This window comes from Ceratotherium simum, chromosome 15 (assembly GCF_057802395.1).
Source record: "Ceratotherium simum simum isolate JZ-2026a chromosome 15, ASM5780239v1, whole genome shotgun sequence".
Classification (NCBI taxonomy): Eukaryota; Metazoa; Chordata; class Mammalia; order Perissodactyla; family Rhinocerotidae; genus Ceratotherium; species Ceratotherium simum.
The window spans coordinates 9,308,884-9,322,991 of record NC_141914.1 but is presented as its reverse complement, the minus strand read 5'-3'; positions in this window follow the sequence as shown (position 1 = coordinate 9,322,991).

Here is a 14,108-nt window from a genome sequence, read left to right as displayed (position 1 = left end):
TCTTATCTGTTTTTGCTTCTTTTTCATCCCCACTGCTACTGTGCTTTTTTGGGTCTGAATTATGACTCCCCTAGAATTTTAAATAGCCTCTAATTGACCTCCATGGCTCTAGTGCAAGATGAAAATGAAGTTTCTGAAATTCAAATCCAATGTTACTTCTTGATGTAAAACCCTTTCTGGCTTTCCATGATGGGGATTCCTTGTCTGCGTTCCTCTTCATATTTACCTCCCACCCCAGCCGCTCTTCACTCCTCAGCTTGCAATTGCCCAAATGTGCTCCATGCTCCATGGACATGCCAGTCCTTCTGAATAGTCCTTGCCCTTTTTCCAGCCTGGCCAACCCTTAGTCTTCAAAATCCAGCTCAAGCATGGCCTCTGTGAAGCATTTCCTAGGGTATCCCACAGGTTGAGCTGAGCGTGCCACATTTTATGTCTCACATGGCACCAATATTATAATACTTACCATGTGGTTTGGCAATGACTTCATTCCATAGGTGGTCCCAACTAGACGGAACTCCTTTAGTAGAAGCAGCGTGTCTAATTCATGTCTGTGTCCCCAGATCCTAATATAGAGCCCAGCACAGTACACAACAAAATGCTTCAAATAACTAAAAATTGTGCCCTTAAGTAGCCAATAGTGGGAACAGTCCTGAGTTCAGGTCTCAGCTCTGCCACTAGCTACCTGTGTGGAATGACATCTCTTTTTGTTGATCCTGCTTACTTCACCTGTGGACTAGAAGATATATAAGTCTACTCACTAATGTGATTGCAGTAGATGCCTTGGTTTTTGTTCACTGTCTGGATGGGCAGCAAAAATGATTTAATAACAAAAAAATCAGATTCACAAAGTAAAAGCTAGGAGATTTAAAAATTTATTTTGGTAAAGCTCAAACCTTTTTATTTAGTAACTTGAGAAGCTAAGAGAATTCTTAATTAAAGAAGTTAGGACAAACATGTCTATTCAAGAGATTACTACTCTCAACTTCCCATGGCAATGTAAAAGTGTAAAGAGTGCAGGCTCCAGAGCCATACTGCCTAGGATCAATTCCTACCTCTGCCACTCCAAGCTCTGTGGCCTAAGGCAAGTGTCCTAACCTCTCTGTGCATTAGCCTCATCTGTAAAATGGGAATAGCAACCACATTTACAGTAAAGGATGGCTAGGGAGAGTCAATGAATGAATACAGATAGACCTTAGGACGTGCCTAGTACCATAGAAAGTTCAATAAAGGGCGGCTCTCATTACCATGTACCCTACCCAGGGGACTTCAGCCACATTTCATCTCCCAGAATCCCCAGAGTAGACAGCAAAGAGAAACATGTCTGATTTGTCCTAATACTTCACATAGCAAGGGTAGACAATAGTGGAAGAAGATTGGTCTGGCTAAACTGAGGAAATTTGAAACTTTAAAGGGTAATGAGCTACACACTCTGCCGACAAATTTCAGTGTTGAGTTTTCAACATAAAACCTTTACTACCGTCATGCGCTCTTCCTATGCTTGCTACTCAATGCCCAGCGCAATGAGAGTAGAGATTAGAGATGGTGGGCTGGACCGCCAAGGCCAGTCTGGGCTCCTCGGGAGCTGCTTTCTTCCTTATTGACCATCGCCTAGACAAAATATTCAGAAGCTCTCTATTAATAGATGAAAGGATATTTTTTTTAGTTTAAAATCTAGTTCAGGCACAAAAAGTTTTTATCTTTGGAGTATAGAGAAAAGTAATATAACTCGTGGTGGGTTCCTTTAGTTCCTCATACCAAATGTAACTAGATGTTGAAGAGGACTTTTCCTTTCTTCCTAGAATGAGGCTGAAGTCCCAAAGCTGAAAACAACAGACACTAACTAAGGGCCTCCGTATTCTAAAAACCCACCTAGCAAACCTCTGCAGGACCCATTAAGAGGGTGGTGGCAGAACTCTCTTCCACAGCCCCAAAGTACATGAGCAGAAGAAGATGAGGGATTTGAGGGTTGACCTGGGAGAAATGAGTGATAGGTGAGAATGTTGTGGACTGAATCCACCTGTTCCAATCCAAGTAATTATATCTCCAGAAGAGAGCCAATGATGGAGATTAGGGAACTGTTGTTTTATTTTATTGGAGGTCTACTTACACAGTGAACCTATTCATCTGCCATCTGTAAGTATTTGAACAGAGTGAAAACTAGACAATTGAGAGGAGTCTGCAGTGAATCACCTGACAAGCAGCCCCACCATTGGGAGGGCAAAGGTACGTCACATTCCCACAGGACAAGCAGACCCTTGTCATGCTTGAACCATCTTGACAGGACCCAAGAAGGCTGCCTGCCAGGCACAATAACCCAGGCAGCAAAGGACTTGAGGTGTTTGCCAGCAGACAAGGTATGGGGACGTCCAGCCAGTGGAGAGCTTGTGTGTCAAACAATAAGTCAGTGAGTGACTCCTGAAGAGGTTGCACCTGAACTCCATGACAGAGCCCACGTTTAGGGACTCATCACACAGATGAAATTACAAGTCAAGACGCACTACAATAGCACCTGTGATGTGAAGAGAATTTTGCTCCCTTTCTTTAATTCTTCCTCCCCTGTCCCAATCCTGAAGAAGCAGAAACATCAGAGTGAAGAGGAATGCAGAACAGAGCACCTCTTGCTGTTTCTCTGTTCCTAGCCCCTGAGGTTGAAGCCTGGCCAGGGCTGGGAGACAGTGGACACGCTAGACTGGATTAGAATGTTGGTGACCAAACAAGAAAAGAGAGACTCAGTAATCAAAAGGAATGATCAGTGAAAAAAAAAATCACACGCTACAATACATTGGGTTCAAAGTATTTAATAAATTGGTTACTAAGAATAAAGGAAAACAAAAATCACTTCATTTCTAATGGACTTCGGTGGTTTTCTGAGCTTAAAAAAAAAATTCGGGGGCTGGCCTGATGGCATAGTGGTTAAGCTCATGCATTCCATGTCGGTGACCCAGGGTTCAGTGGTTCGGATCCTGGGCGTGGACCTATGCACCACTCATCAAACCATGCTGAGGTGGCATCCCACATAGAAGAACTTAGAAGGACCTACAACCAGGATATACAAGTAGGTCCTGGGGCTTTGGGGAGGAAGAAGGAAAAAAAAGAGGAAGATTGGCAATAGATGTTAGCTCGGGGCCAATCTTAGTCAAAAAAAAAAAAAAAATCAAAGTGAGATGGCCGTCACCAGAGGGTCCCTCTCTAGGAAGATGCTGTGAGCTGGGCTGATCTATTCTGTTTCTCTGGAAAAACTTCCTGCCTGGCAGGCTCATTTCTGTCCAGCCCTCAAGCTGCCAACTCTGGCTAACCCTCCCAAGTCTCTTCAGCAGAGGCCCTCTCCTCTTTGCCTTCCACAGTGCAGGGTCCAGGCTCATCCCCAACTCTCCCCTCGCTGCACACACTCCTTCTCCCCCAGTAAACTATTCAAACCTCATTTGTTAGCTTGTTTATGAAGTAAAGACGTGGGGCATGAAATAGAACATCTGGCAGCAACTTACCTAGAATATCAGTGACTGTGCTGCAATTACTCTCAAAAGGAACTACACGTTTCCCTGAAGAAATGTTCCAATGTAAGATGCAAAGTATCTTTGCAGAAAATTAAACTTAACCACAAGTACCTAGGCCCTAGGCTATTCAGACATGAATCAAAAACAGCAGTACCAAGGCACTTGTTTGTATAAATGTTTAATCAAGAGCGATGCGCAATGTTATTTATCTGGAATTTCTTGCAAAATAAGGGAGAATAGATGGTCAAAGCAAGACTAATGTATCTCTGTCGGGCTTTTTAATCAGTGTTAACGTAATTAAACATTTATATAGCTCTTGGGGTTTGGGAAAGTTTTATACTTTGTTTTCAAAGTTATATTTCTCAAATCTCTTTTGAAATAGGTACATTACACTTGGTATCTTCTCTTTGCACATAAAGAGAATTTATAAGCCAGAGAACAAAAATAACTTCCCTGGGTCACTCAACAATTCACAAGAAGAGCTAGAATTATAATTCATCAATTAGTCCCACTCTACACATTAGGTATTAAAAATAGATGTAAAAACAATCAGGCAAGATCTAAGCAACCCTTTTGTGGGCAAGAAAGGGCATTGAAAATGAGCCAGTGACCTTCACCTATGACCATTATTGCAAATTACAGCAGATATGGGCCAGAAAGATAAACATGTTTACTTATTGACCAGTTGCATTTTATTAAGAATAGTTTGGTAACTGGTCAACACTATCCCGCAAAGTAAACAGAATCATGCAGCTGAAGCTGAACTACACACTGCAAATTCTGCAGAGTGATTAGCATCTCAAAAAGGTGCAGGAGTTAATCAGTCTGCATTCCAAAGCGGCTTAGCACTATGGGTCATTCCAGCTAGCCATTTTCAATGTGTGTAAACACCTATCTTCTTATGAATTTACTGTGTATGTTAAAAAGAGGAAAAGAAAATATTACATTACAGCGTGGCTTTTCTCAGCTAATTGCTTGATTCAGTGAAAAGCCAGTAAATAGGGAAAGGGAACAAATAAATATTCTCACAGGTTAAATCGAAAAGCATCTGTCTCATTTGTGAAGCTCCGATGTGTAACACAGGAGCACTTTTGGCCGCCACGCTATTAATCTCTGAGAGGCTATAAACTTGTCATATTAAGGACACTGCAAATTCAGCTTGAATATACTTTGCTTTTCACATTAATGGCATGTAAGGACACTTATGCCTCTCATCATCACTTCAGCGCCTTGAGAAGACCAATGTTCTTGCTCTCCTCTCAAAGGACCACCACCACTTCAGCGCGTGACTTGTCAATTCTTTGTGACATTAACTCCTCAAATTAAACTCACTTGGAGTTCTGGATGGGACCAAGAGCGCTTGCTTCCCCTTAGAGAGCACACACGATCATTCCACCTGGAAAATTCACAAGTATTCAAACTCTCCACTGTTGATTAAAATCTGTTCTGATATCAAGTCAAGCTTCACTTTCCTCAGGAGAATGGTGAGGGATTTGATAAAACATTACAGATAAAATGCTAAATCACAGCATAGACTTAGCAATGCTCCTGCTTTATTGAATTTTGTGTTCTTTAGCTACGTTAAACTCCAGCATCCTCAGATTTTACTTCCTTCTCAAATTTCTTCACCTGGAAAGAAGAGTTAGTGTGCCACAAGATATTGTGAAAATCCACAGGCAAGTTTAAGGACTTTAAATGGCTTTGGTGATGCCCTCTACATTTTTTAGAGAATGTATTCTTAGATTTCTTACATTTTTTACAAAGATCAGGAACCAGAACTCTCTTTCACTGATTGTTTACAGACTAATGTTTCCCACCTGCCCTGATACACTGCATCCACATATACTTCCATCCCTCCTAAGTTCTTAGAAGGAGACTCTAGAAAATTGGAAATCTGGAAAGCCCCCAGAAAGAGTTCTGGGCTCTAAGAGTGCTCACGCATAACTTCAGAAGTCATTAGTCCATGATCTCATTCTATTATTAACTTTCTCGTCAATACAGACACAGGAGAAGTGTTATGCACTCACTGAAACCAGATCATTGACTGCCATTTTTGTTTTTGAACCACATAAGCAAGTCATGTCATCTATGTATGCCTATTTCCTCATCTACAACATATCCAGTTTGGACGAACTCTTTTCTATAGATTCTTTTCTATAGATTCTTTCATAGTATGGGGAAGACATCACCAAGACGGGGACATATGAGGCTCCTGAACTTCCCTCCTCCCACAGATGTACTGAATATAGAGCTACACATGGATCAATTCTTCCTGAGATTAATCCAGAAACTCGTCAAGTGACTTTCACACATCGGGCAACTGAGAAAATACCCAATCGAAACAGGTAGGAAAGGCTAAGACGCACACTTGCCATCAACTCCACGCCGGCACAGCACTGTTCAATCTGGAGGGAACCCCAACTCCTAGCTTCTCCCTGAGGAGTGAAGGGGTTAGTGAAAGGGTACAAACTTTCAGTTATAAGATGAATAAGGTCAGAAGATCTAATGGATGACAAGGTAACTGTGGTTGATAACACTGTATTGTATAATTGAAATTTGCTAACAGAGTAGAACTTGTGTTCTCACCAAAAAAAAAAAAAAAAAAAAAACCGATAAATATGTGAGGTATGGATGTGTTAATTAACTCAATTGTGGGAACTCTTTCACAATGTCTATGTATATCAAATAATCGTGTGGTACCCTTTAAATACATTATAATTTTATTTGCCGATTATACCTCAATAAAGCATAAAAAATGGATAGGAAAAAGTAACTCTACGTTGGAAAAAATATCATATATAAACAGCTTAACCTTTTGAGAGGACTGTGAAGACAGTCAAACCTTACATTTCTTTGAGGTTAAAGACTTGTATTTCCTTTCCATTAAGGGACAGGTGGAGGGGCCTCGTGGTGTAGCAGTTAAGTCTGCTATACCCGGGCTGCTGGCGGCCCGGGGTTCGGATCCCAGGTGCGCACCGATGCACCGCTTGTCAGACCATGCTGCGGCGGCGTCCCACATAAAGTGGAGGAAGATGGGCATGGATGTTAGCCCAGGGCCAGTCTACCTGAGCAAAAAGAGGAGGATTGGCACTGGATGTTGTTAGCTCAGGGCTGATCTTCCTCACAAAAAAAAAAAGCTAGCTTAATGACATGTGAGACGCATACGCCTAAATCTGATTGTTGGTACCCATGAATAAAATTCCAGAAGCAATATGTGGGAAGCCTTTTTGACAAGGATATACCTTCAGTTGAACTTCTGCAATGCAGGAATTTGGAAGCCGACACAATTCAAGGCAGAATTCCTGGGAGACTCCCTCACGAGCTTTCAGCTCACTCCACTGCTGTGTCTGGTACGTTATTAGGGGCATTAACTTTAAGCACTTACTGGTTTAGTTCAGAGTAAGATGAGTGACCTTCTGCTTCCAGAGGGCAGTGGGTTTGCTATAAATCCCTAAGCGTTAAATTCTGGGAACCTAGAGATAAGCAGCTGCTGAGGGCTTTGCATTCTCCCCTGTCAGCCTAAGACACCCGCAGCGCACACCACAAAACCTACCGCCTTGAGGAAACCTGTAAAGCCCACGCGCTAAATGTGAACTTACTTGGGGTATTACTGATGAGCGGTTTTCATAGATGGATAGACCTGGAAGGGCCATCAAGAGCTCATCCTGTTCAGCTTCCCGATCTCATCGCTTCGTCCTTGTTATCTTAAGAGATATGCATACGGCGCGCAGTCCCGACTCCAGCCTGCCTGGGTTTCTGACTAAGAGCTGTTTGCTGTTCTTAGTCATTTCATAACATACTTTCCACCTCTACAGGGGAGTTCAAAGCACTCAGAATATTTTTCCAGTCATGTAAATTGAAAGCAAAGACATATTCTTGACATACTGCAAGACTATCTAACATTCTGGTTGTGTGCAAATTTTTAATGTGTATTTAGACACGATTAAGTTTCCCTTAGGTTAAAATATATATTCTGGCTGACTATAATTCAAATATTATCAGTGAACGTTGCTCAAACTTTAGCTCAAGCTATGAGTACAACACAGTACTAGTTACAATCCCACGCTTCATTTTTGCAAATGTGAATTCTACTGTTGAAGGTCCCAAAGGGAATTGCTTCATCCAAAAATATCTACTTTAGGGATGCTCTAATGGAACAGAATGTGTGCCTTAGGCCAAAAAATTTTCCACACTAAGGATCTTTATTGACAAACTTTAATATTATTATTAGAGACAAATCATTATAAATTATCTGTATCTCTATTAATTTTTACATCAATTAACTCTTTATGTGTGTATGTGTGTGGGTTGAGGGGGGATGTATAGTCTGAGATTAATTTAATGGAAAGATACCCTGCAATTCTAGCTGTGTTATCATTAATAATTCTTCACATGACAGTGAGAAAGATAATTGGACTATTTATGACCTACTTTCCTTTTCTATAAGGAAAAATGGTAGTACAGCCTCTCATTTAAAAGAACTTGGGAAAAATTAAATAAGCATTATCTTGAAAAGTTCTGAAAAGATTATTCAAAAGCAATTAATAATATATTAAAAGATACATTGCGTTGACCACTGCAAATGAGTGTGCTAGTGTATGGTTAGTGATTCTGTCTTTCAAGTGAGGAAAGGAGGCATTTTTTGAGACGTAGTTGCATCCTCATTTGAGGCACTCCCTGCCCACCCTCAAATTAATCAGCACACAGCAAATCTGCTCTTTAGTCAGTGTTCAAATTGTGGCAGCCTGCTGCGCCTGCCGTCTTGACAAAGCAATTACAGTGCAGGAACAAGACATTATTATCCATCTCTAGAAGCAGTGACAGTCCCCGAAAAAGGGAGTAAATCAGAGGAAATTGAAGAAACAGACAAGGAGACAACTGCATAGAGAGTAAGGGAGCAGGGAAATGCAAGAAACAGAGATAAAGCAAAGCTCCAGAGGAGAATAAAGATAGTAAAAGGACAGAGACAATACGGCACCAAAAAGTCACTGCTGGATCACATTTTATTTTCAACAGCCGCATTTGGCAGATTTAGCATATTTGATTAGCATTAATAAATAAAACTTAACAGAACTCGGGAAGTAGGATGTGAGCCTGCAATTTATTTTCCACCATTAGAGATTTGAGATGAGAGTAGTTTCAAGGAAAAAATGTAATATAGGGCAAGGTCATTCGGGAAGATCTGTCAGTCCTTTCCATTTACTTCAGCACACATTTGTTGAGTGTCTACTCAGTGACCCATACGATATAAGATAATAGAAATGAGACACAGTCCTTACCTCAAGGAGTTCGGAGTCTGCGGGTTTGGTGGGAAACATTCATAACTAGTGGGAAGGGAATGAATCAGAAATCTACTCACAAGTGTGAACAGCCTCTTCACTAGTGCTGACACTTAACCCAGAGGGGGTGTTCTCAGGTACCTAACCTCACACGCACTCTCAGAAGAGGTCATTTTAACCCTACTCTTTTTGACAATGTCCCATGCCCTGCAATTTTCTCTTTCTCAGTGCCCATGTCCAAGAATATTCCCAGAAATTTCTGCAGAACCATTGCTGTCTGCCAACTAACTGCATAAAAGAAACTGTGAATTATAATCTAGGGATTAAACACATGGACTTTGGAGTCAGGAACATATAGTCCAAACACTGGACTGTGTCTTACTACCTTCCTGATCTTTGATGAGTTACTCATCCTCTCAAAGTGTTATCTGTAAAATAAAGATAATAATTGTATTTACTTCATAGTATTGTTGAAAGGATTAAATGATCATAGAGTAAATACTTAAAATGTTAGCTATTATTTTCTGTTTGGGGGGTTATACTGGTTTTCCAGGGCTGCGATAACAAAATACCACAGACTGGGTGGCTTAAACAACAGAAATTTATTTTCTCCCAGTTCTGGAGGCTGGAAGTCCAAGATCAAGATGGCATCAGGGTTGGTTTCTCCTCAGGCCTGTCTCCTTGGCTTACAAATGGCCATCCTTTTGCTGCCTCTTCACAGGGTCTTCCTTCTGTGCACGGATGACCCTGGGGTCTGTATGTCCAAATTTCCTCTTCTGACAAGGATATCAGTCAGATTGGATCACAGCCCACCTATACGACCTCATTTAACCATAATTACCTCTTTAAAGGCCCCATCTCCAAATACAGTCATATTCTGAGGTACAGGAACTTATGACTTCAACACATGAATTTTGGGAGGGCCACAATTCAGTCCATAGCAGGGGGTATAACATGCTTACAGTAAAGTAAATTTATACACACATAAACACAGACTCACACTTGTGTGACTACCTTCTAGAAGATGCTGTAGAAATGTTTCCTTCACCCCAAATGCTCCAGAATGTGCCGTCCCAATCAATAGATTCTTCTCTTCCAGAAATAACCGCTATTTTGACTTCTATCTTGACAAATTCTGCCTGTCCTTGAACTTCATATAAATGAAATAATACAATGTGTATTGTATTATACCTATAATATAATATAGGTATATATATATATACCTATATATAGATATATATACCTATACACTCCATCCATGTGGTTCCATGTAGCAGTTTCTTCTTTTTTATTGCTATGTATGAATACACCATAATTTGTTTGCTCATCACCCAGTGGAGGGCATTTGGGTTATTTTCTGTTTGGGGGTATTATGAATAAAGCTGCTATGAACACTCTTATACATATCTCTTAGTGAACACATGCATTCATTTCTCTGGAGTGGAATTGGTTATTTAGAGGTGTATTGCTTAATTGACAAACAAAATTTTCTGGGCATCTTTTTCTTATTTATTTTTAGATTAATCCAAGTGTAGCTAGAAAACAAACTTTAAATAATTTCAATACTTTCAATTTATTGATATTTGCTTTGATGCCAGTGTATGGACTATTTTTATAACAGTCCATGTGCCCTTGAAAATAATGTCTATTCTGCAATTGCATAGTACAATGTTCTATAAATGTAATTGGTACCCATTAAGTCAATTTGGTTAGTCACGTTTTTTCATATCTTATATTTACCCATTTTTTAATTGTTAGAGTTTCCAGCTAATTATGTCTTTTTCTATTTCCTTTTTTGTTTTATTAACCTTATTTATATATTTTGAAAACTATGGTATTAGATGCATGTAAATTTGGGCTGCTACATATTCCTATTGAATTGAGTTTTATCATTATGAAATGTCTCTTGCTATCTCTAGTAATATTTTCTCTTAAAACCTTTTCTCTTAAAACCTTTCTCTTAAAAACATTTCTTATATTATTAAAGCCACACTCACTTTCTTCTAGTTAACGTGTTTATGGTACATTTTTCAATACTTTTACTTTCAACTTTTCTTTCTCCACATATTTAAAGAATATTTCATCTAAATACATATAGTTATCATGTTAGCTAGAATGATCATCTTTGTGTTTTAATTGGAGCATTTAGTCCAGGTGAATTTCAATTAATCACTCATATACTTGGGTTTCAGTCTACTGTCTTGCTATTTGTTTTCGTATATTTTTGTTTATGTGGTTCTTGTTTTCCTGCCTTCCTTTGCATAAGTCAAGCTTTTAAAAGTTATTCCATTTTTTCTTCCATTATCAGCTTTTTAATGATATAATCTTTCATTATATTCTTGGAAGTTAACAAAAATAACTTAGAGATTACAATACATATCTTTTACAACTATTGAATACTTAAGATTCATGTTTTTCTGTTTTAAAACTGAATTTCTCTTTGACTTGCTTTTATAAATTCCAGGTATCTTCTGAAACTACAAATATATTTCTCTATTTTCTTGAACATATTAGTTGCATTCATGTTAAAATTCTTTCCTGAAAATATAAATATTTGAATCATCTACATGTCTCTTCCTATTATCTGTTGTTTTTCTTGATATCCAGTCACTTAGTATTTTTTTTTTTGGCTTACAGTATAATTCTGATTGGAAACCAGACATTGTGGATGAGGAATTGTAGAGCCTCTTGATGATATTCTCTTTCTCCAAAAAGCATTAAAATGTTTTTTTTTTTTTTTTTTTTTAAAGATTTTATTTTATTTATTTTCCCCCCCAAAGCCCCAGTAGATAGTTGTATGTCATAGCTGCACATCCTTCTAGTTGCTGCATGTGGGACTCGGCCTCAGGATGGACAGAGAAGCGGTGCCTCGGTGTGCACCCGGGATCCGAACCCAGGCCACCAGCATCAGAGCGCGCGCACTTAACCACCAAGCCACGGGGCCGGCCCTAAAATGTTTTTTTAAAGGTATTTCAAGTTCAGGTGGAACACTTACTCTTTTGAAGAATAGTCTGTGACAGGTCTGGTCTATTTGGGCTTTGCTCTTAATCTTAGGATATGATCTTTCAGGGCCTCAAGGGAATGAATGCCTCAGTATTTACCAGGCCCCCCCTAATTAGACAGGATTTGAACATCCATCTGCATGCCCCCCACATCGCACTGAAATCTCTACTCAGCTCGTCGACTCTAGCTGCTGCTAGCTTCTTGGTTTTGTGGAATCTTTCTCTATGTTTGTGCAGTTTAGGAGTCAATAACTTAAGGGGAAATTGTACCTGGATTTTCATCCTCTCTCCTCTGTGGCTCCATTCTCTCTGGATTTAACCCTCTGGCAGCCCCAGTGTCTGTATCCTCAACCCACTTAAATCAATGCTTTTGGTTTGTGCTCTATTCTCCTGCTTAGTTGCTCTCCAGCATTATCAAACACACACACACGTGAGCGCACACACACACACACACACACACACCCCTTTCATTTCTCATTTGTTGTTTATTGGCCAGTAGGTTGATCCAATACCAGCTGCTTCTTCATGAACAGAACAGGTACTTACTTCTGGGCTACTGATTTTAATATAGTAGTGTGATTCCCCCTAGATTTGATTTGAAGTTTAACAGCAGGTTCACTTGATTGCCTTGGTCAAATAGTGTTAATGAGTGTGGATTTCTGGTACTATGACAATCCTCAGAGAAATTCTTGGTGCTTCTGGGAATGTTATAGATGGATATGACCCCAGAGATAGTGAGACATGCATGAAATAGCCTCTCGATAATCACATAGCTAGGATTTTGGGAAAGTGTACAGTGAGAAAAAGGATGAGTAAATGAAGTGGGCAAGGAGTAGGGAGTTGCTAATTATGTAGAAAATGCATGTCAAATAAAGACCATGATATCAATTAAACATTTAAAAAGTACCTGTGTATTAAGTGCTATACTAGACACAGCAGTAGAACTGAATGCTAGATATTTTGGGGTATTTGACCCCAAGAAGTTAATAGTATTCTTGAGAAAAAAAAGAGTAAGTGGAAAATTGTAAATAAAAATTCAAGTTCTATATAGCAGTTTAGAATGGCAATAGTAAGATTTCTGAAAGAAGTGCAAAGTAGAACTCAGCATGCTGAGCTTAAACCTATCTCCATTTGAAATAGGCTGAAGTGAGTAACAAAGCAGGATAGTTAGTTCCAATTATCAGCAGGATAAAATTTTTAAATTCCTGCACCTTCTAAAAACTAAATAGCACCAACTTGCACTTTACCACACAGGGCGGCAGGACAGAACACACTAGTCTGCATGCCCTAAATAAAAATGTTATGGTTCAAATGAGAGTTTTCTGTTTTTCCTTTCTTCCTGTTATCAAATTCTAGGGCTAGTTGGATGCTGGTTAGCAATATTTTAGACTGGGCGGGGCACAAGATTTTTGAGGCCGTGAGGGTTTCAGGATATGTTATTTGAAGTAGGATTAAGACTTAAGTCTATCTATACATGGCTGCACCCCAGATTTACTGAATCACATCCTCAAATTATTTTCACCAAGCTCTAAAAACATTTCTGACATGGAGCCAGGTTTACAAACCACTGTTTTAAACCAGCAATTATATTTTATCACTCCTTAATTTGCACCGTGACATTCAAAAACTGTACACAGAAAACATGTACAGGTTCAACTTCTGTAAGATATTTTACTAATCAAAAAGTGTGGTGAATATATTTCTCCCAAAATAAAATTAAATAGATAACTCTAAAGATGAAGAAGAGTTAGGAAATCTTTCTTGACCATTATGACTCTCATATTTATATGTGATTCTTATAAGAAACAATTTTCATTTTTGATGCTTTAGAAAACAATATGAATTTCTAGTCAGGCAACGTGATTGTTTATGGAACTGAAACATTTCCTCCCAAAAGTAAGTAGAGATGCTAAACACGATAAAATAAAAATAATTTTGAATTCATAACAGAGCTTGCAAGAAAGGAAAGAAAATCTCAAGGTGCAAGAAACAAATAGTAAAATGAAAACTAAGATGATAAACATGTGAGTTTATGTTGTCACTTCCCAAGGGGCTGTTGTTCTGAGCCATGGAAGGGCTTGTTTTATAAAGCTCGTGCAAAGAAAGTTGATAGGACTGGGGGCCCAAGTAAAGTAAGAGCTAAAACTGAGACTCCTACATAAAGCTAGGATCTCAAAGGGCTAAAAACTCAGCAAAGGCAGATTATAAAAGTCTGCATATAAACACAGGGAATTGAAAAGGAAGCTTACCTGTCTTGACTTAAACTCTAGATAGAAAACAAGTACTCCTTGAAAATTTGAAGAGCTGAGTTTTGAAAATCCTGCATATTTAGA